Genomic DNA, 16,796 nt, shown 5'->3' with positions numbered 1-16,796 from the left:
GTCATCTTTCGACATGGTGTAATATGCACAGTTCCACTCAAGACCGTTGCAACATGTGATTCTGACCAGATGGAATGGAGTACATCAGACAATAAAGACACAAATGATGGTACTTCCAGTAAAGGTAAAAAGGTCATTAGCCTTTTGACTTCAGACATCCCATCTAGACAAGGGGAGACCCTTTTGGATATCAGATTGGGAGATCCTGACAATGGATGCCAGTCTTCAGGACTGGGGAGCAGTGTCCGGAAAAATATGGTTCCAGGGACAATGGACCATAGAAGACAGTTGCCTGCCAATAAACCTGTTAGAAATTCGGGCCATATACATGGCACTGATTCAGGCAAAGGACATTCTGCAAGGAAAACCAGTCAAGATCCGCCCGGACAATGCAACGGCAGTAGCTTATCTCAACCATCAGGGAGGAACTCGCAGCCAAAAAGCAATGAAGGAAGTAAGTCGCATACTAAAGTGGGCAGAACTCCATCCGCCAGCATTGTCCGCAGTGTTCATTCCAGGAGTCCTTATCTGGGAAGCAGACTTTCTCAGTCGACACACCATTCGAGCAACCGAATGGGCTCTACACCCGGAAGTATTTCAGACTCTAGTAGACAAGTGGGGGTTGCCAGAGAGAGATCTCATGGCGTCCCGTCTGAACAACAAAGTTCCGGCATACGGGTCAAGAACAAAAGACCCCGGAGCGATTCTTGTGGACGCACTGTCAGTGAAATGGGAATTTCATCTGGCATATCTGTTTCCTCCAATGTTCCTGATACCCAGGGTGGTGAGGAAAATAAAGCAAACAAAAGGTGCCGTGATTCTAATAGCTCCGGCTTGGCCCAGAAGGCATTGGTACATAGATCTGCAGAGGATGTCGATGGATGCTCCAATGCTGCTCCCTCCACGTCCAGATCTACTGATGCAGGGTCCTTGTTATCACAGGCATCTGGATCGTCTGTCTTTGACGGTGTGGCTGTTGAAACCTCTATCCTGAAGTCAAGAGGTTTTTCACAACAGTTAATTCAAACAATGCTCAGAGCAAGGAAACCCTCCTCTGCTCGCATGTATCACCGAATATGGTAAGCCTATATTCATTGGTATAGTGAAAGAAATATGGATCCAAAATCTTTCAGAGTATCCAGAATCTTAGATTTCCTTCAGGCAGGAATGGATAAGGTTTTGAAGGTGGCTTCCTTGAGAGTTCAAGTTTCAGCATTGATTGTATGGTTTCAAAAGAAAATTGCTACTTTACAAGATGTGCGTACTTTTTTCAAGGGAATGCTGTGCATTCAACCACCTTTTGTTCCTCCTGCAGTACCTTGGGATTTAAGTCTAGTCCTCAAAGCCCTTCAAGGGGCTCCGTTTGAACCACTTAAAGTGGAACTTAAATGGTTGACAGCTAAAGTACTCTTTCTACTGACTATGAAATCAGCTGGAAGAGTGTCCGATTTAGGAGCGCTATCATGTTAATCTCCTTTTCTGATTTTTTTTTATCCAGATAAAGCAGTTCTCAGAACTAGGTCTGGTTATCTTCCTAAGGTGGTATCTAAGTTTCACCTTAACAAAGAAATTGTAGTCCCGGCTTTTCAGGTAACGGGACTTTCTGCGGGAGAAGCGTCGCTGGACGTAATCTGTGCATTTAAGAATCTACATAGATCGTACCAGTGCCATCCGAAAGACAGATTCTCTCTTCATTCTCTACGGATTTCACAAGAGAGGATGGCCTGCTACTAAACAGACGCTAGCAAGATGGCTTCGAATGACTATTTCAGAAGCATACTCTCGAGCTGATCTCCCTGTTTCGGCTAATGTCTTTGCTCACTCTACACGTAAGGTAGGTCCTTCATGGGCAGCACAGCATGGTGCTTCAGCAGAACAGATATGTAAGGCAGCCACATGGTCTTCCATTAACACTTTCATTAGACATTATGCATTGGATACCTTTGCCTCTCATGATGCTGAATTCGGGTGAAAGGTTCTCCTGTCTAATCAGGATCGTCCCCACCACTAAAAATTGCTTTGGGATGTCCCAATGTTATCCCGTGGATAACCTGTGGACCCTGCCGGAGAAATATACGTTATGGTAAGAACTTACCGTTGATAACGGTATTTCTCCTATGTTCACAGGTTTCCACAGGATCCCACCCTGACACACCTGATTTGAGAATTTTTATACTCTTTAACCTCTTCCCTCTTGCATGGAAGCGTGTGCATGTGTGTTCTTCTCGCCTGAATAGGGTTCTACATAATGCTCCTGCCTAAATGCTTTGGAAATAACTGATTTGACTGAGTCGGTGGGTCGGGGATTATATGGACGAGCCCGTTGCATCCTGGGAGGCCAGAAAGCTTGTGATCATTTGGTGCCAATCCGCTGTCGCTCCATCATATCCCAATGTTATCATGTGGACATAGGAGAAATACCGTTATCAACGGTAAGTTCTTACCATAACGTATATTTCATGCACGGTCTTTCCAGCTGGATCTACTGGACAAATGCTCATGTTCACATACACCTGAGGATACGTCTGTCACCGAAAGCCAGAATCTCGCTCCTCTGGTGGCTGCAAACTTCTCACCTACTGGAGGGCCACAGGTTTGGGATTCAGAATTGGATCCTTCTAACCACGGATGCAAGTCTCAGAGGTTGGGGAGCAGTCCCCCAGGGGGAAAACTTCCAAGGAAGGTGGTCAAGTCTGGAAGCCAGCCTTCCAATAAACATTCTGGAACTAAGAGCCGTGTATAACGGTCTTCAGCAGGTGGCTTATCTTCTAAAAGATCAAGCCATTCAAGTTCAGTCGGACATAGTAATGACGGTGTCTTACATAAACCGACAAGGCAGAACGAAGAGCAGAGCTGCGATGTCAGAGGTAACAAGAATCATCCTCTGGGCGGAAAAACACGCTGTCAGCAACCTTCATTCCGGGAGAAGACAACTGGGAAGCGGACTTCCTCAGCAGACACAATCTCCATCCGGGAGAGTGGGGCCTCCACCCAGAGGTGTTTGCAGAGGTGACAAGTCTTTGGGGCGTACCTCAAATAGACATGATGGCCTCACGCCTCAACAAGAAGCTTCAGAGGTATTGTCCCAGGTCGAGGGACCCACAGGCAGTAGCGGTGGATGCCCTTGTAACTCCATGGGTGTTCAAGTTGGTGTATGTTTTCCCTCCACTTCCGCTCATCCCAAGGATTTTCAAAATAATCAAAAGAACGAGAGTTCAGGCAATCCTCATTGCTTCAGACTGGCCAAGAAGGGCTTGGTACGCGGCTCTTCTGGAGCTACTACTGGAAGATCTGATGCCTCTTCCTCTTCGATAGGACCTTCTACAGCAGGTGCCGTTCGCTTATCAAGACTTACCACGGCTACGTTTGACGGCATGGAGGTTGAATGCCAGATCTTAGCTCGGAAAGGCATTCCGAAAAAGGTTATTCCTACCCTGATACAGGCTAGGAAAGGAGTAACGTTTAAACATTACCATCGCATTTGGGAAAAGTATGTGTCTTGGTGTGAATCCAAGAAGTTTCCTACGGTAGAGTTTCAACTTGGGCGGTTTCTCCTCTTCCTGCAGGCAGGTGTGGATGTCGGCCTACGTTTGGGCTCCTTGAAAGTCCAGATTTCGGCCTTACCCATTTTCTTCCAGAAGCAGTAGGCTCCCCTCACTGAGGTTCAGACTTTCTTGAAAGGGGTGCTGCACATCCAGGCTCCCTTTGTGCCTCCTACGGCACCTTGGGATCTTAACGTGGTGTTGCAGTTCCTGCAATCTGATTGGTTCGAACCTCTACAGGAGGTTGAGGTCAAGTTTCTCACTTGGCAGGTGGTCACACTGTTGGCATTAGCTTCGGCTAGGCGTGTGTCTAAATTGGGGGCATTGTCCTGCAAGAGCCCCTATTTGATTTTCCATGAAGATAGAGCTGAGCTCAGGACGCGTCAGCAGTTTCTTCCAAAGGTTGTGTTGGCCTTTCATATCAACCAACCTATTGTGGTGCCAGTGGCTACTGACTCCTCAATTACCTCAAAGTCCTTGGATGTTGGGGGGCGTGGCTTGGATGCGAACCGGAGTGGCTACCTGGTTCTTGAGCTCCATACACGGCCGCATCAAACCACCTGTCTGGACGCCGGCAACCGGTCCCATCTGCCTCTACAACATCGCAAGTGCCCCCAGCCGCCGCTGATAGCAACCGAGAGACCGCCGGAAGCGCCCGCTGCCCGCCGCGGAGGAGACGCGCTCTGGGGCCTGTACTGGGCACCGGACCGCGGCCTGAAATTTGGTGCTGCTGCGCCCGTGATCCCCGGCTCCCTGCTTACCTGCTCCAGGGGTAGCTGGTCTCACTCGGACGCAGGATCAGCGGGGATATCCAGACTCCCAGGCTTAGGAGTCTCTATGAAGTGGTGTATATCAGAATCTCCTTTTAAACCTCCTTCAGGTACTGTGCTGTGCTGTGGGCGCCATCTTGCCTAGCTCAAAGCAGCATTACCCTGTGCAGCTGCATGCAGTGACACCAGGGTGGAATGGCAGCCAGACTTCCTAATATGTAACCTGCTACATTGATTCCCCAGCCTCTACTACTTCCATATGGTTTAAAACTCCTATTGCACCCCGTGGGTCAGATCACCGCAGGTATGGTGTAGGCGCGCAGCGGCTGCTCCCCTTCACATCGCGGACGCTGTGCAGTGGCTAGGACCCCCTTGCTCTCCTGCATGCCTGCTGGTTTGGGATCCCCGCCCGCTTCCACGGAAGTATCGGCTGCACTGCGCCGGAGCTGTCGCCCATCTCTCCACCCCTGGCTCTGGTGCGCTACTGCTTGAAGCCTCTGCTTGCTTTTTCACCTACACAGTGCCAGCTCTCCCTGAGTTGGGCTGGATCCCTGCTGATATTCCATTATTATTGGCCTCCACACCCTGCTGATTGGCGCCACTGCGGTAGTGCCTACTTACCTCCCACAACTCGGCCTTGGCGGAACTGTCGGCCGTTAAAGACAAGTTAGCCGATCTTGAGGACAGATCCCGTAGAAACAACATTACAATCAGGGGTGTCCCGGAAATGGTTTTGACCAACGACCTCCAGGATTTCGCTCTCTCCCTTTTTAAAAAATTGCTGCCCTCCGCCGACGCCCAAGATTTATTGATTAATAGAATTCCTCGTCTGCCGAAGCCTCGTTCCGCTCCGCGTAGCTCTCCCCGAGACGTCCTACTACGTCTCCATTTCTTTCACATCAAGGAGGATATCCCCAAGGCCACCCATATGGCAGAGGACTTGGATGTCCTGGATAATCTACAATTATTTCCGGATCTGTCACTCCACACTATAAATAAACGCAGATCCTTCCAACCTATTACGAAGGCCCTCCGTGACCAGGACATACAATATAGATGGGGTTTCCCGGTTAAACTGCTGGTTCAGAAGGATGGCTCCACCTTCGTCATCTCATCGCTGGACGCTGGTGTCAAAATCCTGACTGACTGGAACATCCCTGTTTTGGTCCCGCTGTCTTCTCAGGGCCCTCCAGTGCAGTCGGACTGGTCCAAGGTGGGCTGACATTCTACCGACTCGATGCCTTTACCCTTTCTGGTCCTTGCTGATTGGATCCAGGATGCCTGATGCCAGGACAATTTATGTTCTTTGGTTCTGCTGCCCCTTCACGTTATTATGGATTGTTCCTGCCGTGGATTTTCGTTTTTTAAGGGACTTTCGTTACTCTACTTCCTGGACTGGCCCTGAGTTCTGATGTTGCACTCGCAAGTGTTGTTTATTTCTTGTATCTCTATGTCATGCCTGACGTACTTTTTATGCTCTCATGCTCCGTTTATATATGTACCTTTTGTGGTTCTTCCATGTGTTGTTATGTCTTAGGTTCCATGGGTGGGGCTTGCAATGGGTCCCCCCACAAGTTAACTATGTTGCCGCCTTTTATTTTTGCGGCATCTACTGTGGCCCGATATACTGGGCCTTTTGGGTTCTTTTTGTGTTTCCCTGATTTTTCCCACCCCCTTTTTCTCTGACGTCCTAGTGGATGCTGGGGACTCCGTAAGGACCATGGGGAATAGCGGCTCCGCGGGAGACTGGGCACAAAAGTAAAGCTTTAGAACTACCAGGTGTGCACTGGCTCCTCCCCCTATGACCCTCCTCCAAGCCTCAGTTAGATTTTTGTGCCCGAACGAGAAGGGTGCACACTAGGTGGCTCTCCTGAGCTGCTTAGTGAAAAGTTTAGTTTTAGGTTTTTTATGTTCAGTGAGACCTGCTGGCAACAGGCTCACTGCATCGAGGGACTAAGGGGAGAAGAAGCGAACTCACCTGCGTGCAGAGTGGATTGGGCTTCTTAGGCTACTGGACATTAGCTCCAGAGGGACCGATCACAGGCCCAGCCATGGATAGGTCCCAGAGCCGCGCCGCCGGCCCCCTTACAGAGCCAGAAGACAGAAGAGGTCCGGAAAATCGGCGGCAGAAGACGTCCTGTCTTCAACAAGGTAGCGCACAGCACTGCAGCTGTGCGCCATTGCTCTCAGCACACTTCACACTCCGGTCACTGAGGGTGCAGGGCGCTGGGGGGGGGCGCCCTGAGACGCAATAAAAACACCTTGGATGGCAAAAAATGCATCACATATAGCTCCTGGGCTATATGGATGAATTTAACCCCTGCCAGAATACACAGAAAAACGGGAGATAGGCTCCGCCCCCTTCTCGGCGGCCTTATCTCCTCAGCACACTGGCGCCATTTTCCCTCACAGCTCCGTTGGAGGGAAGCTCCCTGGCTCTCCCCTGCAGTCACTACACTACAGAAAGGGTTAAAAAAGAGAGGGGGGCACTAATTACGCGCAGTATTAAAAATACAGCAGCTATAAGGGGAAAAACACTTATATAAGGTTATCCCTGTGTATATATATATAGCGCTCTGGTGTGTGCTGGCAAACTCTCCCTCTGTCTCCCCAAAGGGCTAGTGGGGTCCTGTCCTCTATCAGAGCATTCCCTGTGTGTGTGCTGTGCGTCGGTACGTTTGTGTCGACATGTATGAGGAGAAAAATGATGTGGAGACGGAGCAGATTGCCTGTAATAGGGATGTCACCCCCTAGGGGGTCGACACCTGAGTGGATGAACTGTTGGAAGGAATTACGTGACAGTGTCAGCTCTGTATAAAAGACAGTGGTTGACATGAGACAGCCGGCTACTCAGCTCGTGCCTGTCCAGACGTCTCATAGGCCGTCAGGGGCTCTAAAGCGCCCGTTACCTCAGATGGCAGATATAGACGCCGACACGGATACTGACTCCAGTGTTGACGGTGAAGAGACAAATGTGACTTCCAGTAGGGCCACACGTTACATGATTGAGGCAATGAAAAATGTTTTACACATTTCTGATAATACGAGTACCACCAAAAAGGGGTATTATGTTCGGTGAGGAAAAACTACCTGTAGTTTTCCTGAATCTGAGAAATTAAATGAGGTGTGTGATGATGCGTGGGTTTCCCCCGATAACAACTGATAATTTCTAAAATGTTATTGGCATTATATCCTTTCCCGCCAGAGGTTAGGGTGCGTTGGGAAACACCCCCTAGGGTGGATAAAGCACTCACACGCTTGTAAGAACAAGGGCTCTACCCTCTCCTGAGATGGCCGCCCTTAAGGATCCTGCTGATAGAAAGCAGGAGGGTATCCTAAAATGTATTTACACACATACTGGTGTTATACTGCGACCAGCAATCGCCTCAGCCTGGATGTGCAGTGCTGGGTTGGCGTGGTCGGATTCCCTGACTGAAAATATTGATACCCTAGATAGGGACAGTATATTATTGCCTATAGAGCATTTAAAAGATGCATTTCTATATATGCGTGATGCACAGCGGAATATTTGCCGACTGGCATCAAGTCTAAGTGCGTTGTCCATTTCTGCCAGTAGAGGGTTATGGACACGACAGTGGTCAGGTGATGCGGATTCCAAACGGCATTTGGAAGTATTGCCTTATTAAGGGGAGGAGTTATTTGGGGTCGGTCTTTCAGACCTGGTGGCCACGGCAACAGCTGGGAAATCCACGTTTGTACCCCAGGTCGCCTCTCAACATAAGAAGACGCCGTATTATCAGGCGCAGTCCTTTCGTGGGCAAGCGGGCAAAAGGTTCCTCATTTCTGCCCCGTGACAGAGGGAGAGGAAAAAGGCTGCAGAAATCAGCCAGTTCCCAGGAACAGAAGCCCTCTCCCGCCTCTGCCAAGCCCTCAGTATGACGCTGGGGCTTTACAAGCAGAATCAGGCACGGTGGGGGCCCGTCTCAATGAATTTCAGCGCGCAGTGGGCTCACTCACAATTAGACCCCTGGATCCTTCAGGTGATTGGAATTCGAGACGTCTCCCCCTCGCCGTTTCCTAAAGTCGGCTTTACCGATGTCTCCCTCTGACAGGGAGGCAGTTTTGGAAGCCATTCACAAGCTGTATTCCCAGCAGGTGATAATCAAGGTACCCCTCCTGCAACAGGGAACGGGGTATTATTCCACACTGTTGTGGTACCGAAGCCGGACGGCTCGGTGAGACCGATTCTAAATCTAAAATCTTGAACACTTACATACGGAGGTTCAAATTCAAGATTGAGTCACTCAGAGCAGTGATTGCGAACCTGGAAGAAGGGGACTACATGATGTCTCGGGACATCAAGGATGCTTACCTTCATGTCCCAATTTACCCTTCTCACCAAGGGTACCTCAGGTTTGTGGTACAGAACTGTCACTATCAGTTTCAGACGCTGCCGTATGAATGGTCCACGGCACCCCGGGTCTTTACCAAGGTAATGGCCGAAATGATGATACTCTTTCGAAGGAAGGGAATTTTAGTTATCCCTTACTTGGACGATTCCCTGATAAGGGTAAGATCCAGGGAACAGTTGGAGGTCGGTGTAGCACTATCTCAGGTAGTGTTGCGGCAGCACGATTGGATTCTCAATATTCCAAAATCGCAGCTGATTCCGACGACTCGTCTTCTGTTCCTAGGGATGATCCTGGACACAGTCCAGAAAAAGGTGTTTCTCCCGGAGGAGAAAGTCAGGGAGTTATCCGAGCTAGTCGGGAACCTCCTATAACCGAGCCAAGTCTCAGTACATCAATGAAAGGGTTCTGGGAAAAATGGTGGCTTCCTACGAAGCAATCCCATTCGGCAGATTCCACGCAAGAACTTTCCAGTGGGACCTGCTGGACAAATGGTCCGGGTCGCATCTTCAGATGCATCAGCGGATAACCCTGTCACCAAGCACAAGGGTGTCTCTCCTGTGGTGGTTGCAGAGTGCTCATCTTCTAGAGGGCCGCAGATTCGACATTCAGGACTGGATCCTGGTGACCACGGATGCCAGCCTGCGAGGCTGGGGAGCAGTCACACAGGGAAGGAATTTCCAGAGCTTATGGTCAAGCCTGGAGACATCACTTCACATAAATATCCTGAAGCGAAGGGCCATTTACAATGCTCTAAGCTCAGCAAGACTTCTGCTTCAAGGTCACCCGGAGTTGATCCATTCGGACAACATCACGGCAGTCACCCACGTAAACAGACAGGGTGACACAAGAAGCAGGAGGGCAAGGCAGAAGCTGCAAGGATTCTTCGCTGGGCGGAAAATCATGTGATAGCACTGTCAGCAGTATTCATTCCGGGAGTGGACAACTGGGAAGCAGACTTCCTCAGCAGACACGACCCCCACCCGGGAGAGTGGGGACTTCACCCAGAAGTCTTCCACATGTTTATAAAACTCGACAAGTATTGCGCCAGGTCAAGGGACCCTCAGGCAATAGCTGTAGACGCTCTGGTAACACAGTGGGTGTACCAGTCAGTGTATATGTTCCCTCCTCTGCCTCTCATACCCAAGGTACTGAGAATTATAAGATGGAGAGGAGTAAGCACTATATTCGTGGCTCCGGATTGGCCAAGAAGGACTTGGTAACCGGAACTTCAAGAGATGCTCACGGAGGATCCGTGGCCTCTACCTCTAAGAAGGGACCTGCTCCAGCAAGGACCCTGTCTGTTCCAAGACTTACCGCGGCTGCGTTTGACGGCATGGCGGTGGAACGCCGGATCCTGAAGGAGAAAGGCATTCCGGATGAAGTCATTCCTATCCTGATCAAAGCCAGGAAAGATATATAACCGCAAAACATTATCACCGCATTTGGCGAAAATATGTTGCGTGGTGCGAGGCCAGTAAGGCCCCGACGGAGGAATTTTCAACTAGGTCGATTCCTACATTTCCTGCAAACAGGAGTGTCTATGGGCCTGAAATGGGGGTCCATTAAGGTTCAAATTTCGGCCCTGTCAATTTTCTTCCAAAAAGAACTAGCTTCAGTCCCTGAAGTTCAGACGTTTGTGAAAGGGGTACTGTATATACAGCCTCCTTTTGTGCCTCCAGTGGCACCTTGGGATCTAAATGTAGTTTTTGGGTTCCAAAAGTCACATTGGTTTGAACCACTTAAATATGTGGAGTTAAAATATCTCACATGGAAAGTGGTCATGCTGTTGGCCCTGGCCTGGGCCAGGTGCGTGTCAGAATTGGCGGCTTTATCCTGTAAAAGCCCTCATCTGATTTTCCATTCGGACAGGGCGGAATTGAGGACTTGTCCTCAGTTTCTCCCTAAGGTGGTTTTCAGCGTTTCACCTGAATCAACCTATTGTGGTGCCTGCGGCTACTAGGGACTTGGAGGACTCCAAGTTGCTAGACGTTGTCAGGGCCCTGGAAATATAGGTTTCCAGGACGGCTGGAGTCAGAAAATCTGACTCGTTGTTTATTCTGTATGCACCCAACAAGCTGGGTGCTCCTGCTTCTAAGCAGACTATTGCTCGTTGGATTTGTAGTACAATTCAGCTTGCACATTCTGTGGCAGGCCTGCCACAGCCAAAATCTGTAAAAGCCCATTCCACAAGGAAGGTGGGCTCATCTTGGGCGGCTGCCCGAGGGGTCTCGGCTTTACAACTTTGCCGAGCAGCTACTTGGTCAGGAGCAAATACGTTTGTAAAATTCTACAAATTTGATACCCTGGCTGAGGAGGACCTGGAGTTCTCTCATTTGGTGCTGCAGAGTCATCCGCACTCTCCCGCCCGTTTGGGAGCTTTGGTATAATCCCCATGGTCCTTACGGAGTCCCCAGCATCCACTAGGACGTCAGAGAAAATAAGAATTTACTTACCGATAATTCTATTTCTCCTAGTCCGTAGTGGATGCTGGGCGCCCATCCCAAGTGCGGATTGTCTGCAATACTGGTACATAGTTATTGTTACCAAAAAATCGGGTTATTGCTGTAGTGAGCCATCTTTTCTAGAGGCTCCTCTGTTATCATGCTGTTAACTGGGTTTAGATCACAAGTTATATGGTGTGATTGGTGTGGCTGGTATGAGTCTTACCCGGGATTCAAAATCCTTCCTTATTGTGTACGCTTGTCCGGGCACAGTATCCTAACTGAGGCTTGGAGGAGGGTCATAGGGGGAGGAGCCAGTGCACACCAGGTAGTTCTAAAGCTTTACTTTTGTGCCCAGTCTCCTGCGGAGCCGCTATTCCCCATGGTCCTTACGGAGTCCCCAGCATCCACTACGGACTACGAGAAATAGAATTATCGGTAAGTAAATTCTTATTTTCTTTTTCCTTTGTATTTTTTCCTGTTCTCATGTTCCCTTGACAGGTACTGCCATAGCACCCATACGCGCTTATGCTTTTCTGTTCATTGATGGTTAAGGTTATTTCTTTCAATGTCAAAGGCCTCAATTCCCCTCATAAGCGTAGGCTGGCTCTTTCTACATTTCATAATTACAGAGCTGATATTGTGGCTCTTCAAGAGACACATTTCTCCTCTTTGTCCCCACCTGTTTTTCGAGACCTTAGGTACCCCACGTGTTATACTGCTAATGGCCCCGCTAAATGTAATGGCGTCACTATACTGTTTCATAAATACACCCCTTTTACTCTACAGCGACAAATTCAGGATAAAAATGGTCGTTACCTCAACCTTGTTGGTACTATTGATAACACCTTAGTGACCCTTGTATCCTTGTATGCCCCCAATTCCCTTCAGATTCCATTTTTGCGGGAATTCCTCGAGGAGTTATGTAAGGTTAGACAAGGGGCACTTATACTATTAGGGGATTTTAATCTAGTCCTCGATCCTAAAGTGGATAGGTCTTCCTTGCAAGGCCCTGGTCCCCCTCCTCGAGATATGGGCCCGTCCCATGCTTTTAAGAAACTACTTGCGGAGTTCGACTTGTATGATGCCTGGCGCGTCTTCTCCCCTACAGAGAGAGATTATACTTTTCTTTTCTGCTGTCCATAACAGTTATTCTAGGATCGACCTTATTCTTCTAGACAAGAGGACTCTCCAACACACCCGTAAAATTAAAATCCTTCCCATTACTTGGTCGGACCATGCCCCTGTATTGTGGTCCTGGGACCTGGATTCGCATCTCCCCCCCCCCCCCCCCCCGCCCTTAGCGACTCTTGGAATATCAATTGACGAATCCTGAGACTCTGAAGGCCCTTACTGACTCTCTATCAATATATATGCAGACCAATGCCCCTGAGGATACTTCTATCTTCACATATTGGTGCGCTCTGAAAGCCGTGCTCCGCGGCACGTCTATCCAAAAGGGGTCTCAACTCAAGGCTCGCTCTAAGAAAACGCAGGCGGACATAGAGTTGTCTTTGTGGTCTTTGGAGTCTCAGAATCAAACCCGTCCTTCTCGGGCTTTACGTAAACAGCTTCAGGAGGTGCGAGCCCAACTCCAGAAGCTTTTTATGCTTCGTATGCAATCGGCCCTAGCTCGCTCCCGCAGCAAATTTTATACGGCAGGAAACAAGGCCACCCGTTTGTTAGCACGCAAGCTTCGTAGCCGCCAAGCCCGTAATCGACTAAAATGCCTCATTGCCCTTTCAGGCAAACTGCCTCAATCCCCTTGATATTGCTAATCTATTCTCCAAATTCTATGCCAAATTATATAACCTGTTTGAGGATTCTACTATACCTCAACCCAATGCGGCTTCTATCTCTGCCTTCTTGGATGGCTTTTCCCTCCCCTCCTTGGATGGAGACGCCCTGCAATCCCTGAATGCCCCTTGGTCTCTGGAAGAGATACAACTCGTAATTCGCCAATTGCCAAAAGGTAAGGCCCCCGGCCCTGACGTTTTTATTAACTCCTTTTACTCCACGTTCAGTGCGGTACTCTCCCCCCTCCTCCTGCAGCTCTACTCCCAGTCCTCCGATACAGGGTCCTTCCCGGCGGAAATGGTTGAAGCCCAAATCGTAACCATCCCAAAGCCGGGTAAAGACCCCTCTGACTGCAAGAATTACTGACTTATTGCCCTCCTTAACACTGATCTCAAAATCTATGCTAAGTTAATAGCCAATCGCTTGAATCCCTTACTCCCGAATCTCATCCACCCAGACCAAGTAGGTTTTGTCCTTGGCCGTCAGGCCCCCGACAACACCCGGAGAGTCCTCGATCTAGTTGAGTGGTCTTCCCGTACTAGCTCATCGTTTCTCCTACTCTCTCTAGACGCTGAAAAGGCGTTCGATCGCCGCCTTTGGGGTTATATGCGCCAGGTGTTATCCAGGTTTGGCCTCCACGGGGACATCCTCCGCTCTATTTAGCTCTCTACGATGGCCCTTCTGCTAGAATATTAAGTAATGGTTTTCTTTCCACCCCATTTCCCATCTCCAATGGTACCAGGCAGGGGTGCCCCCTTTCCCCGCTTATATTTGTGTTTGCTATTGAACCTTGCCCAAATGATTCGACTCTCTCCGAAATTTCCCAGTCTTACTGTATGTGATACTTCCCATAAGCTCTGCCTTTTTGCAGACGATGTTTTATTGTTTGTTTCTGACCCGGGGACCTCGCTGCCCATCCTACATGATATTCTGGGGCGCTTTAGCGCTGCTTCATATTATAAGTTGAACACTGCGAAATCAAATGCCCTCCCTATTAATATTCCAACCTCTGTTTTACAGTCCCTCATGGCGCGCTTTTCATATACATGGAAAGACTCCTCCTTAACTTACCTGGGAATCTCCATTCCCTCTCATTTCCAAAATGTCCACGCTCTCAATTAAGTGCCTCTATTGGCTCACCTATTCTCACTGACTTCTACTTGGATGGGCTACGAGGTATCCGGGCTGGGCCGCTTAGCAGTATTTAAGATGATGTTGTTACCAAAACTCATGTATTTATTCCGTGCCATCCCATATGCAGTTCCTCGTAAACGGTTAACCGAGATGCGAAGGTTGATGTTATCGTATGTTTGGAAATGTAAACCTCCTCGATTGGCCTACACATGTATGGTTCGCTCTAGGTCACAGGGCGACCTCACACTCCCCGACTTACTCAGGTACCATGAAGCGTCTATGCTCTCCCAATTGTCCGATCTGTCTCTCCCTCCCCACGCTAAACCATGGGTGGATCTAGAACGTACCCTATTTCGGGACTTCCCCCTCATCGATCTATTGTGGCTACCCCGATAACTTCGCCCCCGCTATCCGTTGTCGCCCTCTTCCATAACCGACGTCCTGACAATTTGGGACTCTAGACTCACACCTTCCTTTAACATTACAGTACCCACTAGAAACATTTCTCTCTCTGCATTAGATAAAGTTTTGCCTTTTCTCCATTTCTCTTACTGGAGACGTTTAGGATTGGAATCCCTCACTGATATCTTCTCCCCGGCCTCCCTATTGCCGTTTCCTGATCTACAAGCTAAATATAACCTCGACCCTTCAGCCTGGCTCTATTATTACCAACTTAAACATTGGATAGATGGTATGGCCATTAACCCTAACATCTTTCAACTCCCCACTACCAGTGTCCTGAATAAATTGATTAAACTTTCATCTCGTGGAGCCATTTCTGACTGGAATAATTTGTTGTCCCCTCCGATCGCCATGACTAAATCTGTTCCTCAAATTAAGTGGGAAGCCGATCTCCATCGTACTTTCACTCTTAAACAGTGGGAATCTATTCATCTTTCTTCTTTCTCCCTTTCTAAATGTACTAACCACACCAAAATGCACATTAAACTTTTACATAGACTGTATTTTACCCCTTCTAAGCTACACACGATCTGGCCGTCCACCTCTAAATTTTGCTGGCGCCTCTGCCACCACGAAGGTACACTCTTGCATGTTTTCTGGGACTGCCCTGCCCCCTTTGGGATAAAGTATATGACCTTATTCATTCGGTCACTGACCTCAGCCTGACTCAGGACCCCTCCTTGGCGTTGCTGCACTGGTACCCAGACACTGTCCCCAAGTCAACTCGCTATGTCCTTGGTCACATTTTAATTGCAGCCAGAGCTACAATTGCTCAAAACTGGAAATCTCCCTCCCCCCCCTCCCTTTGCTAAAGTTATTTCTAAGACCCACTTCCATTTCGAGATGGAAACCAGGAACGCTACATACTCTACATCCCCCTCTTCCCCTATCATGAAGTGGCTCCCATGGCATACATACATCTCCAAGAATAAGGCGATCTTACCTTCGTCCCCCACCATACAGAGCCCTCCCTGTGACTTGGGCGACCCTCTACCCGTAGAAAATCCATGATTTATGTATACTCTTGTGTTCTCTGTACTGCTTTTGGATGTCCTGTCTCCCCCCCCCCCCCCCCCCCCCCCCTATAATATTGCTTTTGCCCCATTGTTATTCTATTCTCTTTTGTCTTTATGGTGTTTTTGTTTTGATTCTATACCATAAAAAAAAAACTTAATGTTGAAAAAAAAAAAAGGGCCTTGGATGTTGTGAGGGCTTTTAGGATTTATGTGAAGAGGACTTCATGTTACAGAAAGTCAGACTCTCTGTTTGTCCTCTATGATCCCAACAAGGGGGGTAATTCCAAGTTGATCGCAGCAGGAATTCTGTTAGCAATTGGGCTAAACCATGTGCACTGCAGGGGAGGCAGATATAACATGTGCAGAGAGAGTTAGATTTGGGTGTGGTGTGTTCAATCTGCAATCTAATTTGCAGTGTAAAAATAAAGCAGCCAGTATTTACCCTGCACAGAAATAAAATAACCCACCCAAATCTAACTCTCTGCAAATGTTATATCTGCCACACCTGCAGTGCACATGGTTTTGCCCAACTGCTAAAAAATTTCCTGCTGCGATCAACTTGGAATTACCCCCAAGATTGGGTGTCCTGCTTCTAAGCAGACAATTTCTCACTGGATCAGGTTCACTATCCAGCATGCTTATTCTACGGCAGGCTTGCTATGTCCAAAATCTGTAAAGGCCCACTCTACTCGTAAAGTGGGTTCTTCCTGGGCGGCTGCCAGGTGTCTCCGCTTTACAACTTTGCAGAGTGGCTACTTGGTCAGGATCGAACACGTTTGCTAAGTTCTATAAGTTCGATACTTTGGCCTCTGAGGACCTAAAATTTGGTCAATTGGTTCTGCAGGAGCCTCCGCACTCTCCCTCCCGTACTGGGAGCCTTTGTACATCCCCATGGTACTAATGTGGATCTCAGCATCCTCTAGGACGTAAGAGAAAATAGGATTTTAATTACCTACCTGTAAATCTTTTTCTCGTAGTCCGTAGAGGATGCTGGGTACCCGCCGGTTTCCTGCAGTTGTTCCTTGGTCTAGTACTGTGTTGTTACTTGTTTAAGTACTGTGTTCAGCTGTTGCTGAGATTGTGCAGGCTGTTGAGCCTGGTTTGCCTTGTTATGTGTGAGCTTGATATGAATCTCGCCACTATCTGTGTATTTTCTTCTCTCGAAGTATGGCCGTCTCCTCGGACACAGTTTCTAGACTGAGTCTGGTAGGAGGGGCAAAGAGGGAGGAGACAGCCCACACTATTAAACTCTTAAAGTGCC

General features: G+C 48.7%; 1 protein-coding gene across 6 annotated transcripts in view; it reads left to right on the top strand.

The window, feature by feature from the left end:
* Positions 1-16,796, top strand: part of LOC134966326 (zinc finger protein OZF-like) — a 227,664-nt gene that overhangs the window by 152,883 nt on the left and 57,985 nt on the right. The window lies entirely within an intron of this gene.

Source organism: Pseudophryne corroboree, chromosome 10 (assembly GCF_028390025.1).
Source record: "Pseudophryne corroboree isolate aPseCor3 chromosome 10, aPseCor3.hap2, whole genome shotgun sequence".
In the NCBI taxonomy this organism is placed as follows: Eukaryota; Metazoa; Chordata; class Amphibia; order Anura; family Myobatrachidae; genus Pseudophryne; species Pseudophryne corroboree.
The sequence above is the reverse complement of the archived record's forward strand: the minus strand, read 5'-3'. Positions and strand labels throughout refer to the sequence as shown.